Here is an 8,445-nt window from a genome sequence, read left to right on the forward strand (position 1 = left end):
CATCCCTGGGTGGGCTCGAACCACCAACCTTTCAGTTCACAGCTAAATGCGCTAACCAATTGCGCCACAGAGACCGGCCCTGGAAACGTTGGCAAACAGTCAATTGGTGTTCTTCATTTTCGAGGGCACATTTCAAAGAGTTTACCTGTGTAATCAATGAATAGGACTGAAGTTTGAGTTGATAAAACTATGTTAAAGCCGCTTGAAGTATCGTCCTCATGTTAAGCCACAGAGGTAGATACAAAGATATATCCTCCGAGAGTGACAGGGGCCTCAGGATTATATGCACTCTGTATCCGTCACATCCACGCTCTGTCACAGTACACACGGTTCCCCGACAAAAGGTAACTTTATGTGGAACAGAAGCAGTTTCTTCTGACAATGAGAGCCGTTGCCATGAGCTGAGATATGAAATGGACAGTGAGCTGAAATAGTCCCACACTCGTGTAGATCATGTGCATATTTCAATTTCCAAACGCAGCGATCCAATCACTTCAGCTGCCGGGAATCTGACAAAAACAGCGCTGCGTATACATTCCGCTTCGGAAGCAACTGTCAGTTTGCAAGGGTAGAAAAGCTGTCAACTTCACTCGAGTGAGAGAAGATATAACATTTCAATCTTTCAAACCAAAGTCAGACGCTGTATCAATTACCCCAGTGGCTCCACACGTCTTGCTGCAGCTTTCATCTTGTCAACGTGTGACGTTAACAGTGACATCAGCGGTAAAAGCATTTGCAAGGTGAGTAACCAGCCACGGAATTCACCATCACTGCTTCAATTCAATGTTCTCCACTTTGTGAAGCGGTGAATGTCACTGGCAAACGAAAGATATTTGTCCTCACATGCCTGCTTCTCTGTCACCCGCCTCTCTGCCGCAAGTTTCTCTGCTGGAACTTGACATCATTTTATTCACAGTAATTGCAATGTTCTGTCTCTCATGTTTTTTTTTAATTATCTCCTTGCAACTTAAAAATGCCCCATTGTCTGATAATCTCCCTTCCTCAGGGAAAGGCAACTACCACGAGTGATAGCTACATGTCTCATTATTTTATAAATTTTATCAGGTCGCTGCACAACCTCAAAAGCACCAGCGAGAAAAGTCCAAGTCTATCCAACCTTTCTTTACCAATCAAACCTTTCAAACCAGGCAACATCCTGGTAACTCTCTTCATAACACTCGCCAGCTTTATAATATGCCTCCTGTAACTGTGTGACTGAAAGTGCACACTGTTTTCCAGGAGAGATCTCATCAACGTCCTGTACAACCTCAATATGACTTCCCAACTCCTAAACTCAAACTCAAGCATGTCAAAAGCCTGTTTAACCAGGCTGTCAAGATGTGATGTAAGCGTGAAAGAATCATGGACCTATATCCCGAGGTCCAGAAGGAGGTACCTTACCAGTTAGACAAATTCTGTGGCAGATGGGGAATAGTTTCGATTTTCTTTGACTTCATGCGTAAAGAAATTTATTGTACACGTGCAGCTGAATAAAATTGTATGATATATGAAACTGAACTTTTTTTTTCAATTAAAATGTGGAGGTGAGTCCTGTCGTGTCAGAAAGAAACCGTCGCTTAGAGTTGCAATTCCCCCTTTTAAATGGTACCTTAATTATTTGATCACATCCTGACGATGTTCGGTAGATTTCATACTGTCTGAGCGCCACCCAAGAAATCCACAGACAAGGCTCTGTCTTTTTGCATTTTGAACCATCCCTTCTCCGTTTACGATAAGCTGATTAAAATTCTGAGCAGTATTGAATGTAACATTCGCATGTTTCAATGAGATGAATCGAATTCGTTTTTGATAAATTCAATGGCCTGTGGAGTTTGTAGCATGTCAAGTGAATTGAAGTAAGTTGAACAGCGTTTTTCCTGTAAATAAACTAGTTTTATAAGTCGTTTTAGAATTGTTTGCGATCTGAAATTTTAAAAATAACTTTTATTCTCTTTAGGCAAATATTTCTTCACAATTGGAAAATTTCCAAGCCGTTTGTTGATCGTTGATTCATTTCCAAACCCTCAGAAACTGCCAATTTCCCACAAATCAATTCATTCTCATGACTGTATCAGACGCTAATGTGTCCAGCGCTACAAAATGCCAACATGCTTACCTATTGCAAAATATGACTGAGGACTTCTCGATTTGACTCATACAGTTTGACACATGACAGACAGTATCAGAAGTTGGCGTCTCAGAGACTAACTTAAGTTGCATTGGAAAGAGAGGCTCAATCAGGAATCTGTGGTGCTCTGTGACACCAGCAAAATCATGAATTGAACCAGGATGCCTTTGCACGTAAACAGAATGCAGAATTACTACTCTGCTGAAAGTGTCAGATCATGCCAAGTGTACGTTTAAAAATGATGAACATCTCTGCAGTACAAACAGCGCAAGTTCAGGACCAGGCAGGAGATAAACTTAACGAAAAATAGCGCTGCAATTCAGTGGAATTGTGTTCCTTTTCAACACAACCACAGAGATTTCCGAATGTATTCACAACAAGGGGGCCTGACGAGAATAGCAAACAGGAAAGCTTTGTCGACGTCAGTGCAGAAGCTTGTTATTGGTAATGGCAGGGCAAATGCTGCAGCTTGTGCCTGGATTCTTACAGGGGACATTCTGCGTATGAAGCGACCATGACAGTCACTGCATTCCAGAAACAGCATACGCTGCCATTGTGCCCTGCTGATTTTCATACAGCATTAAAATTTACAGTCCATCACGTATTACTGCTCAATTTCAAATAGATTGATGTTGTCCAACGTTATTGCTATTATTGAGAAATGAAGAAAGTCACGTAAAATTAGTCAAAAAATATTCACAATGCCGTTACCAGGGTTACATGGTGTGGACTTTAGAGTGAAGCTGAAAACGCTGGGCGAAATATCACTGCAGGTTCGGAGGATCAGAAGCTACAGAAATTTATAAAGCCATGAGGGATATGAACAGGATGAATGGTCGAGATCTTTTTTTTTTCCCACCGAGTGGGTGAGTCCAAAACTACAGGGCATATATTTAAGGTGAGGGGGGGGGAATGAAATGGGAGTTGAGGGGCATTTTTCATGCAGAATGTGGTGCGTGTATCGAATGAACTGATGGAGGAAGTTGTGGAGGCTGGTGAAATTAAAACATTTCAAATGCATCTGGATGCGTGCATGAATGAGAAGGGTTTGGAGGGATAAGGGCAAAATGCTGGCAAATGAGGCAACTTAATTTCGGACATCTGCCCGGCATGCATGAGGAGCACCAAAGTGTTTCTTTTTGTGCTTCCCATCTGGACGATGCTACATTTGCTCAATCCCGATTTAATTGTTTCTTCGCAGGAGCTAGTGGAGCTGGTCTCTGTGGTGCAATTGGTTAGCGTTTTGGGCTGTTAACCAAAAGGTTGGTGGTTCGAGCCCACCCAAGGACAAGGTGCTTTTTCACTTTTAACCGATGACCGCTATCCAGGGTGCTTTTTGGCTACAAGAATATAACCGTGTTCGCTCATCAGTAAGCGACCGAAGCCCAAAACAGATATCCTTTAATGTGCAACTGGTGCTAAAATGACAAGGCGAATGCAGTTGCAGACACATCAAAGCGTGAATGCTGTCTATGAGGCGCTTCGACTTGTTTGCGTCACGAACGACTTGCACAAGTGGCTGTGGGGCAATCCCAAACTGCGCTTCCACTATACTGGGAGTTTAGTACAATGCCACTTTCCAGAAAATGCTATAACAAGAAAACCAAAAAAAAAACAAGGTTGAGAATGACCGAGGAAAAGTGGCGATTCGTAAATCACAGTCTCAAAGAGGCTGGGTTTCCGTACTGATCAACAATGTGGGTGTGCCTGCACGGCAACGATTGCAGCAGATCAAGAAAGAAGCTCATTGGTTCCCTAATCTGGGACAGAAATGGAGGAAATGAGAAAAAATTAACAAAAAATCACGTTACAATTACCGTCATTTTCGCCACCACTGCAAATAACTGTGGTTAGAATTGATGCAGGACTTGATTTCACAGCAGCAGTGGTATAGCGATCTTCATTCGCTTTCAGTGAAAAGAGTGAACAATGCATATTGCCTGGAACATGAAGGAACAGTGCAGCCGGCTTGTTCCTGATATCATGCAGGGGACATTCCATGCCACTGCGCCACGTAAACACAGTTTGGACGCGGTCCCAATGGAGGATCTCTGCTGTCCAACATCATTGATCAGTTTGCACGCAGCAAACACATTTTGTTGTGTTCCACTTAAACAGAGATCTTCCCTAAAATGCGTCCGCACAACCCACATCTCATCAGACACTGGAACCTCAATCCAGCGCTGAAGAGCTGTTTGCTCTGATATGACATTTTCCAATGTTGCTCCTGCTACACAACTGCAGCGAGGGCACAGACAAAAGCTTCGAGGATCCCTATCATGCTGGTACATTTTCTTAGCTATTCGGGTATGCCTGACTACAACATCAATTTCCCACCAGATGTGACAACCCATCTATCAAAACAAACATCAATGCAAAGCTGAATCTACGTCTTGAGCCTTGTTCGAGGAACAAATGTAATGCATCTGCGATAAACTGCATTTGGTTATGCTTCGATAAAGAAAATGTGAACTGGACAAAGTTTCTGGAACTTAGATTTTCACTTTGGAGAACGATTTCATAGAACATAGAACATAGAAAATTACAGCACAGTACAGGCCCCTCGGCCCTCGATGTTGTGCCGACCTGTCATACCGATCTCAAGCCCATCTAACCTACACTACACCATGTACATCCAAATGCTTGTGCATTGACGACTTAAATGTGCCGAAAGTTGGCGAATCTAAGACCATTGCAGGCAAAGCGTTCGATTTCCTGACGACTCTCTGAGTAAAGAAACTACCTCTGACATCATTCCTATATCTTTCACCCCTCAATTTAAAGCTATGCCCCCGCGAGCTCGCCGTCACCATCCTAGGAAAAAGGCTCTCCCTATCCACCCTATCGAACCCTCTGATTATTTTATATGTTTTTATTAAGTCACCTCTCAACCTTCTTCTCTCTAATGAAAACAGCCTCAAGTCCCGCAGCCTTTCCTCGTACAACCTTCCCTCCATACCAGGCAACATCCTCGTAAATCTCCTCTGCACCCTTTCCAAAGCTTCCACATCATTCTCAAAATGCGGTGACCAGAACTGTACACAATACTCCAAGTGCGGCCACACGAGAGTTTTTGTACAGCTTCGCCAAAACTTCTTGGTTCCAGAACTCGATCCCTCTATTAATAAAAGCTAAAACACTGCATGGCTTCTTGACAGCCCTGTCAACCTGGGTGGCAACTTTCAAGGATCTATGCACATGGACACCGAGATCTCTCTGTTCATCTACACTACTAAGAATCTTACCATTAGCCCAGTACTTTGCTTTCTGGTTACTCCTATCAAAGTGCATCAACTCACACTTGCCTGCATTAAACTCCATTTGCCATCTCTCAGCCGAGTTCTGCAGATTATCTATGTCTCTCTGCAACCTACAGCATCCTTCGTCACTATCCACAACTCCACCGATCTTAGTGTCATCTGCAAATTTACTAACCCATCCTTCTACGTCCTCATTCAGGTCATATATAAAAATGACAAACAGCAGTGGACACAACACCGACCCTTGCGGTACACCACTAGTAATTGATCTCCAGGATGAACATTTCCCATCAACTACCACACTCTGTCCTCTTTCAGCAAGCCAATATCCGATCCAAACTGCTATATCTCCAGAAATTACATTCCTCCGCATTTTGTACAATAGCATACTGTGGGGAACCTTATCGAATGCCTTGCCGAAATCCATATACACGACATCAACCGGTTTACTCTCATCTGCCTGTTTGGTCACCTTCTCAAAGAACTCAATAATGTTCGTGAGGAACGACCTTCCCCTCACAAAACAATGCTGACTATCCCTAATCAATTTATTCTTTTTTAGATGATTATAAATCCTATCCCTTATAACCTTTCCCAACACTTCACTAACAACTAGGCTCACTCGTCTATAATTACCAGGGTTGTGTCTCCTCCCCTTCTTGAACAGGGGAACCACATTTGCTATCCTGCAGTCGTCTGGCACTATTCCTGTATTTCATTCATTGTGCGAAGCAGAACAGCTGTCATGCTTATAAGTATTGCTAATAAATAAAGAAAATAAAACTCTTTCCTCACAGTTTGAACATGTGTTAAAATATCCACCAGTCCAAAGGTTTACAAAGTGCACAAGACTGGGAAGAGTGGTAGAAGATAATTGACACTGGGTAAATAATTGTAACTAATATATTGGCGAAACAGGAAGATCAGCACCCTCTGTCATTTGTACTGCCATCTGTCAGCTTAGCACTTTCTGTCTTACATTCACACTCTTTCCTTTCCGTTTAAAGCTTGAATTCACCATTAGTCTGTATTTACACCGAGCAGCTAATTAATCCGATAACTCGACAGACAGAGGGATGTTGAGTTAAAATCGGGACAGAAGCAGGTAGCGAATCAGAGAGTGGGTAAATTGATATCAAGTATGACAACCAAAAAAAAAATTAGAAAGGATAAGATACAGGAGCCACAATAAATCATATGGTCCATTCTATCCACTCCCACATTCCACGAGATCACGGATAATCTGATAACGCGGAGACACGATTTGCATGCCTCGCCCACTTAATCCTTCATATCCTAAATAATTACAAATGTCTGAGCTTTAATTATACTTATTGACCCAGCCTAAATCTGCAGTAAAACATTCCACCAATTCATCGCCTCTGAGAGAAAATGAATTCTCCTTATCTCTGTCCTAAGTGGGTGACTCCTCTGACTGAGATGATGCCCTCTACCCGAAACTCTTCCACACAAAGAAAACATCCGGCCCACATTTATCTTGTCAAGAATGATAAGAATATTAACTGTTTCAATGCGGTCTTCATTCATTCTTTTAAAGTTCAATGAGTACAGGTCCAGCATCCTCAGTCTCTCCTCACACAAAAATCCCTCAACACACCAGAGAACGCAGAGAACCTTCACTGTACTGACCCAATGCCAATGTATCTTTCTTTAGGCGTGGGTCCAATGCTGTTTACTGTATCTTGGATGTACTTTGTATAACTATAACAATCCCTTTCCATGTTCATCGTCCATTCTATTTCTCAGATTAGCTGCATTAAAGTTGAATTCTGACACCTGACGAAGGAGCAGCTCTCCGAATGCTTTTAATTTCAAATAAGCATGTTGGACTGTTGACTTCTGACTTATTATTTTGCTTCTTACTTATTTTTGTTTCATCCACATAGTTGACAATGATACATTCACTTCCATCATGTGAGTCATTGGTTGCGTTTGTGGGGAACGTACCTGATGAAAAATCATGTTGAGCAACCTGCAAGAATTCAGAACTGTGTCCCTGATGCTCTCGTGTCTTCATCTCGATACAATACGGTACCTGGCCACGAAATAATGCCTTATTTATTTTGTGCACATTTTCTGAAGGAAGGTGACATGTAAAGCATTTGAAAACTAAATGATCACAGTAGTTCTGGCGGAATCAATGGAGTGAGAGTTCAACTTTCACATCAGAGCTAGAGGTCCCAGTCGGAAATCAGATCGAGGAACAATAAGGAAGAGAGGCTTTGGAGTGAACAAGGAGGAAAAGCGAGGGACATTAAGTCTTGGAAAACAGCACATGGGATCTGTCTCAAGAGTTGGAGCTTGAAGGTTCATTGTGGTTTAAACTGATCGGCATCTGCCACAGTGCCATTTGAATGGACCCACACAGCAGCCCTGTTTTAAGAATTACAACTCGCTTCTATTTGAAGCTTTCATGAATGTTGCTGTCCAAGAATGGTTCAATCATTCGCTAAGTGAGAGACATCTTGGTTTGTGGGGTATTGTCACCCCTCAGACCTCTATCGCTCTCAGTGGATATATCTGAGTGCCTCTCTGTCGACATCAAGTGGAGGCTGATTGAAATGTTGACTGAACAGATCCTTCAGTCAGTGTCGGGCCAGTTGGTCAGATTAATCCAATTGCAACAAACAGCTTCCCACCATCATCTCAGCGACAACTGGGAAGTTGTAATAAATGCTGAAGTATTCATGTCCAATGGAAGATTTTTTTAAGTAAAAGAGGCTCTAAGTTTCTTCAGATTCATCTTCTAATTCACTACAAATGAGAGTTATGACAACTTCAGCACGGTGCCTTCATGCAGTAGTGTGGGTGAACAGTTTCAGGTTCAGGATTTAATTTCCCATCTGCGTTGAGTCTTGGGTTTAAATCCCACTGCTCCAAGATTTGCTTGTGAATTACCCCAGATGGAAGCTGGGCAATGTCAAAAATGTGATGTCTTCTTTTCTTCTCAGTGTTTGCAGTTCCTCAGGTCTCTGACAGTTTTGGTGATGAAAGCAGTAAAATGGGCAACAGATCCTGAAACTAGTGAGAGCTCCA

General features: G+C 42.5%; 2 non-coding genes across 2 annotated transcripts; one reads left to right on the plus strand and one right to left on the minus strand.

Moving 5' to 3' along the window:
* On the minus strand, positions 1-74 carry trnan-guu (transfer RNA asparagine (anticodon GUU)). The gene has a single exon. It is a non-coding gene; the product is annotated as a tRNA-His (tRNA).
* Positions 75-3,344: 3,270 nt separating this feature from the next.
* On the plus strand, positions 3,345-3,418 carry trnan-guu (transfer RNA asparagine (anticodon GUU)). The gene has a single exon. It is a non-coding gene; the product is annotated as a tRNA-Asn (tRNA).
* The last annotated feature ends 5,027 nt before the right edge of the window (positions 3,419-8,445 follow it).

Source organism: Stegostoma tigrinum, unplaced genomic scaffold (genome assembly GCF_030684315.1).
Source record: "Stegostoma tigrinum isolate sSteTig4 unplaced genomic scaffold, sSteTig4.hap1 scaffold_158, whole genome shotgun sequence".
Taxonomy (NCBI): domain Eukaryota; kingdom Metazoa; phylum Chordata; class Chondrichthyes; order Orectolobiformes; family Stegostomatidae; genus Stegostoma; species Stegostoma tigrinum.